This window comes from Peromyscus leucopus, chromosome 3, assembly GCF_004664715.2.
Source record: "Peromyscus leucopus breed LL Stock chromosome 3, UCI_PerLeu_2.1, whole genome shotgun sequence".
NCBI classification, from domain to species: domain Eukaryota; kingdom Metazoa; phylum Chordata; class Mammalia; order Rodentia; family Cricetidae; genus Peromyscus; species Peromyscus leucopus.
Genome location: NC_051065.1, coordinates 13,724,501 through 13,734,495, shown reverse-complemented (window position 1 = coordinate 13,734,495; position 9,995 = coordinate 13,724,501).

Sequence of the window (9,995 nt, the reverse complement as noted above, 5' to 3'; positions counted from 1 at the left end):
AAGACATTCTATTTGGGGCTGAATACTCCAAAAACTCTCATTCTCTGCACATTGTCTAGCTATGGGTCTCTTAGCTAATTACCATCTACTGTAAGAAGAAGATCTCTGATAAGGGTTGAGTGATGCTTTGCTCTGTGGGCATAGCAATATTTCTTTAGGAGTCATTTTATTGCTGTGTTCCTTTAGTGGAATAACAGTAGAAGATTTTCCACAGAGCCCATGACCTATTTAGTCTCAGGTTCTTGGCCATTCCAGCATTGTCAGGTTCTAGCTCATGAAGAGGGCCCTAAATCCAATAGTTTTTAAGAAGTAGGTAGTTATTCCTATAACATCTCTGCCACTACTCTGCCAGTGTAACTTGTAGGCAGGCTATCGTTCATATAAGTAGCTTCTGAGAAAACTGGGAACCATCAGGGATGAAGCCAGCTGATGGTGGAAAGGCCACACAGGGCCAGGGAAGGGTAGAGTATCAGGATTCCCGTAGACCTAACATATCTGCCTTATCAGGGGGGAACCATGCTATGGATTCCCTTGGACTTAGGTATCCACAGAGCATCTCTTATAGACAGAGGCTGGGGACAATGTGGGGCCACTCAGCACGGTTCTTTGTGGGGTTCTTGCTCCTAGCTGAAGGTCTAGAAAACTGAGATAGATTCAGTCACTGCCTTCTCAACATTTTCAATTTACTCTGTTGCTTCAGAATCAGATTACTGGTTTCATGAGTTCTAGTCAGCCCTAGCAAACAAAGCAAAATATGATAGACTGCATATCTTCAGCAGCTGAAATTTATTTCTTCCCAGTTACAGACCCAGTAATGACAAGATTATGGTGCCAGCCTGGCACAGGGCAAGAGCCCCTTCTCTGGCTTGTAGATGGCAACCTTCTCAGTGTGTATTTACACATAAGTGGGGTGAGGGCAGAACAGGCTCTCTCATGCCTCCTCTCAAAATGGCATTAGTCTCATCACTGAGGCCCAGCTTCATAGCCTTACCTAACCCAATTTTCCACCAAAGGCAGATAATTCAAATCGTGCCACAATGAGTGTAGACTTTTGATATATGAGTTTTAGGAGACATAATTGAACTTATCACATTTGGGCTACTCAGAAACCCCCCCACTCAGACTCAGTCGCCCTAGAAAGTTCATTTGTTCTTATGTTGGCAAGGCCACCTTACCCAGGAGACCGATGAGTCCTAATCTGTGGGTTTTTCTCTTTTGAAATATATTACATATGTGTGTACATGTATGTGTGTGAGTATGCATGTATTTCAAATGTATATATCTTGACTTGACACTTCTAAGTTGTCTAGACTGTTCCTGTAGCATATGTCCACAAGATCTTAGGTATTTTTCTTGGTGAAGAGCCTCTGGGGACTACGAGAAGATAATAAGCCTACTTCAGGCCCCGCAGTTCTCCTTTCACATTTTCAAGGAGGGAATGAGTTTTCCAGCCTCTCTGATGCCTCTGTTGAGGTGAAGTTAGAGAGGCAGCCACACTGAAGAGGCCACCAGAGTACACAGAGAACAGCGGCTGCCACCCACGGCCTGTTTTGCACTGCCAGCCACCCACTCTGATGGGTCAGGACTCCTCTGCAGAGCGTTGGTGCTGAACAAAATATTAAACAAGCAGTAACGCAGAACAGATGTGGCCCATTAACCATCAATACATCCACACAGGTGCAAATGAGCTTGTGGATGCAAGTGCTAGAACTCCTACGTACATTTTAAGCAAGAAGTTTTCTGAAACCGAGGAGCTCAGAGTTTGCGGTGGGGTGGCTATGGCCTGAAGCTTGCCTTGAGTGGTGCCGCCCTGGCTTTGAGGATGTCTCTGATCCCTTACTTTTGTCGTTCCTCACTTCCTGAAGAGAAATCTCGTGCTGTATTAAGGAAGATAGTTAATGGAAACAAACAACCTTCCAGTTTAGCTCTCCCAAGGAGGAAAGGCCTCTCTCTGAACTCCTGTCTAAATATTAAAAGGGTAGGGTCAGCGTTAGGGTTAGGATTAGAGTTAGGGATTGGTCCACTTTAGGTCATGTGCCTATCCCTAGACCAATCATAGTTGACAGCAGAATGGGGTCATACAGTGCAGTATTAGTGCTCTCTCTCTCTCTCTCTCTCTCTCCCTCTCCCTCTCCCTCTCCCTCTCCCTCTCCCTCTCCCTCTCCCTCTCCCTCTCCCTCTCCCTCTCCCTCTCCCTCTCCCTCTCCCTCTCCCTCCCTCCCTCTCCCTCCCTCTCCCTCCCTCCCTCTCCCTCTCTCTTTCTCCCTCTCTTTCTCCCTCTCTTTCCCTCTCTCTCCCTCTCTCCCTCTCCCTCCCTTTCTTTCTCTCTTTCCCTCTCTCCTCCTTCCCGATCCCTCCCTCTCCCACCCTTCTTTTCCTCTTCCACCTCTCCCTCCCCCTTCCTTCTGTGGTTTTATTAGATTACATCATTTGAATTTGATTTATATGAAAGTAATAAGGAATAGTCCCCACCCACCCCACCCCTACCTCCCCCCCCAAAAAAAAATACAGAAGCACTAGCAGGCAACAAAATGATCAACTGTCTGCATGGTGGTGAATACTGAGAACGTCTTTCTCCACAGAGTTGTGTAATACTGTTTATTCAACCCTGTCCTGAAGGCTGCTTCTGAAACAAGTTCTGAAAAATTCCAAAAGGTTGACTCATGGTGATTCCAGTGGTGAAGGAAGGAGGGGCTGCTGGGTAAAGTGAGTTCCCTTCTGTGGGTGTGCAGGTGAATGATCCAGCTCCTCCACCGCTGTCCAGGAGGTGCGCAATGGATACTGCTGCAGGGCAGAGAAGGTCATGGGGCCCAGATCACTGCTCCAGAAGCCCTTCTTCCTGTTTTGCACATCAGATTCAGGCAGGGATGGATAGGAAACTGCTCATGATGCCATGAGGAGTGGTGGGTTAATATGCCTCATTCTCTGTTGGAAAGGCTTATTTTTGTCAGCTGTGGGTGGGTTAGGGTTAGAAGGGAATTGATGATATTTAGGTATGAGTGGGAAAACCTGCCTCCAGCTTCCATTCAGTGCCTTTCCCTGTAGATGGCTGTTTTGAGAAGGTAGTAGGGTGAGAGGGGCCTTTAAAAAGGGAAGGGAGGCTGCAATGGGAGGTTACTCCAGGCAGAACAGCTAGCAAGCAAGAGCATTTATAACTGGAGGAGAGCTAAGCCATAGGAAAGGACAAGGAGGACGAGACATTTTCCTGGGAGTGAGAAAGTGGGTGCAAATGCATGAAGGTCCCCGGTGAGCAAGGTGCAGAGAGAGGAGCTGCTGGGATTTGAAAGCCAGGCATGATTTAGAGAAGCACTGATATGAAGAGGAGGATGAGAGGGGAGATATAATGTTAGTGACTCAGTCATGCATATGAATAACTTGAGCCACCATGATGGAAATGTCTATTGCAAGCTACTGAGTACGGGAGGTAAACCATAGGAGGGAAAGGATTGCAGATAGATATCCACAGCTTCCCTTCCTTTGCTAATTTTATCCTGCATCCTCTTAGTAGATAATTCATTTATTCTGAATGCTTACCATTTGCCAGGCATGAGGCTAACCACATCCTTAGCATAATCTCATTTGCCTCAGGGCAAGCCTACTTATCAAGAGGTGCCATGCAAGCATTCTAATAAATATACGGATGGATAAATAGGCCTGAAGAGCTGGCAAGCTGTCTGAGACCTGACAGCTGGGCTTTGAACCGCGGCAGCTGGGTTCTAGTGCCTGGAGTCAAGCCTTGGCTATCCACTCAAGCTTTTTCTTTGGCCCAGTGCATCAGTTTGCTAGGGTACCAGGGCAAAGCACCAGAAACTAGATGCTTAGAACAACCTTTGTTGTCTCATAGTTCAGGAGGCTAGAGTCTAAAATCAAGATGTCGTCCAAGATGCCATTAGACTGCCTCAGATGGTGCTGGGGAAGATCTGCTCTAGGCCTCCTTCCGAGGTGACGCTGGCTTCTAAGCAAGTAGCAGAGACCCACACTGGCACATCCCATTTTCCCAGGATGTCTTTTTCCTTTTGTGATATTCTTTTTATAGAGACGCACTGAGTGCAGATCCCCTTTAACTTCATCATGACTTCTCCTTAACGAATTATATTTGCAGTGACCTTATTTCCAAATAAGGTCCTGTTCTGAGACACAAGGAACATATGCGTGAGGAGAGGAAGCAGTGCGAAGCCTAGCACCAGGAGCCTTGGATGGCATCCTGTGTTGGCAATGCTCTTGGGCTCTGGCACAGTCTCTTGTTTGGTGGGTGTCCTCTGGCTTTGCTGCTGTCTCTAGGGCTCAGCTGTGGCCACACACTGCAGTGATAGCCTTGGCTAGATGGGCCAGAGTGGCTGCCAGGGGGCAGGTGCTCTATCCCTGCCAGCATGGCCAGCTGCATCTCTGTTGTCAGCACTGACAGACTGGAAAAGCTGCTGTCAGCCACTTTAAAGCAAACCCACATCTTCCATTCGTGTGTGTCTCCATATATGGTGCTGGTGTGTTTCATAAATGATTTTGAAAAATGACTTTGTTTTCATTGAAAATACATCATGATTCACCCCCCTCTTCCCTGTATGTGGACCCAAACTGCCAAATATAAACTGTCTTTGCACTTAGGGATCCCCACTATTTTGGGACTAAGATTATCCACATCCCTTTTCTCTTTTAGAATGCCTCCTAAAGCCAAGGCCTGTTAAACTACTTGCTTGGCAGGTTTGTATGCAGTGGCTTATTTTGTGGGGATCTGTGACTTGAATGATTCTATTAACTCCCCCTAAAAGCAAGTCTCTTTGGTGTCCCTCCTCTTTCTGTCTTGGAAGTCTGCAGAGGACACACATAGTCACATTCGCCTTTACTGTATAATGTTCCAATCAGCAGCCAGCATAATGAAATCCAATTAATGTGTTAGGCTGTTGTGATTCTAAAAATATTTCCCATCCCCTGGAGGTGCTGAGGAAAATTGAAGGAATCAAGGTATTACAGCCAACCCATAATTTGCAGAGAGATTCTTCAATCATGTTGAGGTTGGGAGATTTGTTCCTGAGAAAACAGAAATAGATCATCTCTCCAGAATGAGGCCGTGAGGGTGTTCCAATGACCCTTGATTCAGGTCCCAGGTCTCGCATGCAATTCTAATGATCCTTCAGTGCAGATACATATGAATTATTAAGGTCAGTTAATTAACACATTTTTCTTCTGCAGAAGTAATTAGATGAATAGAGCCCTTGCCCTCTTTTTTTTTTTTTTTCTTTCCTGGCAGTGGCTCTGAGCTGCAAAGAAGTGGTAAACATATTGCTACACAGATGCTAGCCAGAGAAGTGATTTCCTGGTTTCTGTTTGACTTTTGAAGTGTCATCCTGCCACTGAAAGCTGCCTTCACTTGAGATGGGGAGGGGAGGGCAGTGGGGAAAGAGAAGGAGGGAGATGGAGGAGGACAACAACAAGCCTATGTGCAGCCTCCGTAAGCATCTTCTAGCACCTAATGTTCATTCACCGTTCTCCCTGGCTTTAGGCTTTGCAGTTTATAATTTTATACCACCCCTGCAAGCTTCCAATGGTGAATAGTGAATAGTTATTATAACTGTTTGGATTGTCATTCCAAGGTCATCTGTCCTCTCACCCCAGTATGGCCACACATTTTTAAATTGCCAGAAATTAAAGTGACTGGTCCAACATTGATGTTTTCTGATTTTCTGGGTCAGTGGTTCCCATGACCACCTTTGAAATCCCAGCATCATCTGAGCTGCATAATCAAGCACAGAACTCCCAACATCTCTGGGGATGGAGCCCAGAACTCTGTGTTTTAAGGTATGTTTTAAGAATCTCCCAGGTATGTTAGTCAGGATAAAAAAAAGGGGGGGGGGCGTTTCTTGGTAATAAAGAAGGCCATTTGCCTTTCATTGCTGAATGTTGTCACTATGCAGATGGTTCTGATGTTCAGCTCAGGAGACAAACAACTAAAGCATGTTGGTGCTTAGTTAGGGGATGTGGTAGAAATCACTGAGCCTTGCCCAGTGCCTTTGTTTCTAGGATTTCCACTTAAAAGAACTTCAGAATTTTGCAGAAATTGCTGGGCTGCCTTTCAAAGTAATGAGTAGTTAGAGAGAAGGTTAATAACCCATGTTCTAATCACCACTGCCCAGACCCCACTGTATCACCTGTGAGATAGGCTTAGTAATAATGACTAAGTAATAACAGCATAGGGCTTTGAGAGAGAAGCAAGATGCCATGCAAAAAAGTCTAAGTAAATCTTATGGCAATGTTTTCATAGGAGGACGGTGATGGTAATGCTGACTTGAACAGGGCCAATAGAGGCTAACCAGCAGAATGAGGGCTTGAGAAGAAGGGATGAAAACCACCGGTTTTTCTTAAGAGTGAACAGTGGGGCTATGTCCGGATCACAGTGTATACTCAACAAATTCTGTTTCCTCATTGATCATTGCTTGGCAAGGTTCTCTGTCTCTCTCTCTCTCTCTCTCTGTGTGTGTGTGTGTGTGTGTGTGTGTGTGTGTGTGTGTGTGTGTGCTTCATATGTTTCTTCTGGAATGTTTCTCCCATCTTATTCTCTCATCACCAATTTTCTTATTTTTAATAATATTTTGCCTTAAAAAGTATTGTGAAGCTGAGGTGATGACTAAGTGGATCCAGGGCTTACATTTTCAGAGGTTTAGTCCATTATCATCATGGTAGGACATGGTGGTGTGCAGGCAGACATGGTGCTGGAGAAGGAGTGGAGGGTTCTACATCTTGATTCTCAGGCAACAGGAAGTGAATTGTGTCACTGGGCATAGCTTGAGCATAGGAGACCTCAATGTCCACCCCCCCCCCCCCCCCCCCCGCTGTGACACACTTCCTCCAACAAAGCCACACCTTTTAGTAGTGCCACTCCCCATGGGGGCCATTTTCTTTCAAACCACCACAGAAGGTTATTGTGAAAATTTATATGAGATTATCTATACTTTTTTGTTTTGAGACAGTTTCATGTAGCTTACATAGGTTGGCCTCAATTTGAAATGTAGCTGATGCTGGTCTTGAACTCCTAATCTCCTGCCTCAAAATCATAAGTACTGGGATTACTAGTATGTAGTACCACATCCAGGTATAGTTTGAATTTATCCTTAATGCAAATGTCCCTATGTTTTACTATAGAAATCAACGGATGATTATAAAGGACTGTCTTAACCTTACTTTGTTGTGAGGTATCCAGTAGAGAAGACCACTAGGACATGGGACTATGCCAATAGAAAGTCTTTGTTAGCCAGCCAGTGACTACACTTGGTGTTTGGGACCCAAGTGCAGTCTTGAGTTCTTTATCAGGATGAGCTTTTAAGTGCAAAAACCATACCTTGGGTTGACATATCCCAGTTAGCAAGAACAGTTAGCCAGAATCAGAACTACTAAAGCTAAAAACAAGGTTAATACATCTAAGGACTTTTCTAGAACTATGAACTTTGATGGATTAGGTCTTTGTTCATGTTATGGCAGGTGGTGCTGCCGATGTGCTGGGATCCAGGCCTGAATGGTATTTCCATCATAGTGTCTGCGACCCTCTTACACTTTGTGTGTGTATAATATATGCAGTATGCTACTGTTATTCTATTATATAGTATAAAAGTATTATTTTTGAAAACACATCTGATCCCTCCCCAAAGTGTAGAATAACAATTTTGCTTCTGTTTCTTTGCTTGTGTGGAAATGAAATTTAAAGGGCATAGCAATTTGCTCAGGGTCACAAAGGTGCTAAATTGAGAGCCGTGGAGCTGACCCTGATTGACTTTACATTTGCTATCTCTTCCTTGCCTTTGAATCATTCTTCTGAAAGCTTCCCTTTTTGTTATCCTGTCCTGGCCTGCATGACAGGCCCTAGGGTGCTCAAGTATGTATGTGTGTGTATGTGTGTATGCATGTGCGTGTGCGTGTGCGTGTGCGTGTGCGTGTGTGTGTGTGTGTGTGTGTGTGTGTTGTGGGAGGTGGAGTCAACTCTTCAAGCTGCACTTCCCATCCTTAATCTAGTCTCCATTCTGCTAATACTTTGTGTTCATCCTAAACTGCACATACGATCACTGCTGCCATAGGGCCTTAAAATGGGTTATGACTTCTAGCCAGTGTTGGTACCTACTTCAGTGGGTGACGTCATCAAGATTGTGGCATCTATATGTATGTCCTCTGAAGATATTTGATTATATGTGTCAATGGTTTTGAATATGTGGAGCTAGATTAAATGGTACAAATTCTCTTCTGCTGACCCTCCATGGAGGCATGACCAGGACAAATCACTTCTTCTCTGTATCTGACACTGAGAATGACAGAGCTACTGATCTGCAGCTGTCATGAGGAAAGAGTGATTGAGGGAGGATACTTAGGCCAAACAATACTGGCCACTGTCATTCCTTTCCTCAGCTTTGCTGCCTGGTGTCCCGTCTCCTCCCCTCACCCACCATGCTCTGCTTGTCTCCCCTGAGCACCGAAGACTGCCCCCTGCTCACCTTACACATGCATTTCCCCCATTTTTCTTATTGTCAACCTAACAAATATTCCATTGGTTTTCGCAGCTTAGTTCAGACATCGTCTTCTTAGAACCATTTATAATGCACTGCCCTCCCTTGTCCATGGGGCCTCCAATATGCCAAAGCAGGTTTTCCTTGTGGCTGTGTCTAGTATTCTTACTGGCTTACTATTGTCTTTTTCCTTGAATTTTAGGCCTCTTGAGAACAAGTCCCACATGGGTCTCTATCTCCAGTCCCCAGCTGAGTCTAACACAAGACTCAGGTTTTGATGGGTGTGGCCCAATGCTGCAGAGTGGACGCCAACGTGGGTAGGAATTTCTACTATGAATACTATTTATAAGCAACTGAACCCACATTTGCTAATTTGGGATTAGATGGAATTTGTTGACTAGTAGCTCACAGTCCAAGAAGTTCTTCTATCCTAGGCCAGTGCTGGGGTATTCATTGCTGGTTTGGGGCATGAGGTGCTATCATTCCCAGATCACTGCCAGTGTTGTGTCTGGAAGGAAAACATCTCTCTTGCAAGCTCTGGGCATTGCCTTCTAATTATGCTGCAGTTTTCCACAGTGCAATTTCCCATGAGTGCACCTGACTTTGGGTGGTGGTAGGTACCTATGTGTCTAGTCTTCTACATAGGCTTCAAGGAAGGTGGTAAGGGGAAAGCATATTTTGAGAACACGTGAGCGAAGAAAGTAGGCGTAGCCTATTGCAGACAGATGTTCCAGAGGTGTTGAATGAGCAGAATACAGCACTGGGAAGGATTGAGGCTTGTTGCCGTGCTGGTAGACATTAAACCATGCCATTATGTGTTAGAGAAGAGGAGGCTTTCTATGCAGCAAGAGAACTTTATAAAGTGTGGGAGGGGCAGTGCACACATACCACAGTGCACATGTGGAGGTTAGAGCACAGCCTCAGATATCAGCCATCACCTTCCACCTTGTTTGAAACAGGATCTCTGGTTTTTCTGCTGTGAATGACAGATTATCTGGATCACGAGTTTCCAGTGATTGTCTTGACTCTGCCTCCCCCCTCAATGTAGGAGTACTGGCATTACATCCATTCTCATACATGTCTGTCTTTTGTGTGTTCTGGGTATTCAATTGTGGGTCTTCACAATATCACAGTGGGCGCTTTTACCCAAGGGCAGACAGTGGCTAACTTATCAGATATTGCAGGTCAGGATTCTCTGAGCTGTGGGAAAGCAAAAGGGATCACTAAATTTTTATATTTTGAAAATATACAGCCAGGTGTGGTAGTACCTGGCTTTGATCCCATAATTTGGGAGACAGAGACAGGTGTGCTTACATAGTCTCCATAGAAAGTTCTAGCCCAGTCAGTGCTCCACAGTGAGACGCTTTCTTAACAAAGAAGGAAAGAAGGGAGGTAGGGAGGGAGAAAATACATCATGGACTGGCATACAATTAACCAAGTGTTTCTAGTTTACAAATAAATTAATTTTTTCCTCTTCCCTTTTCTTTTATTGATACACATTAGAAAATAATT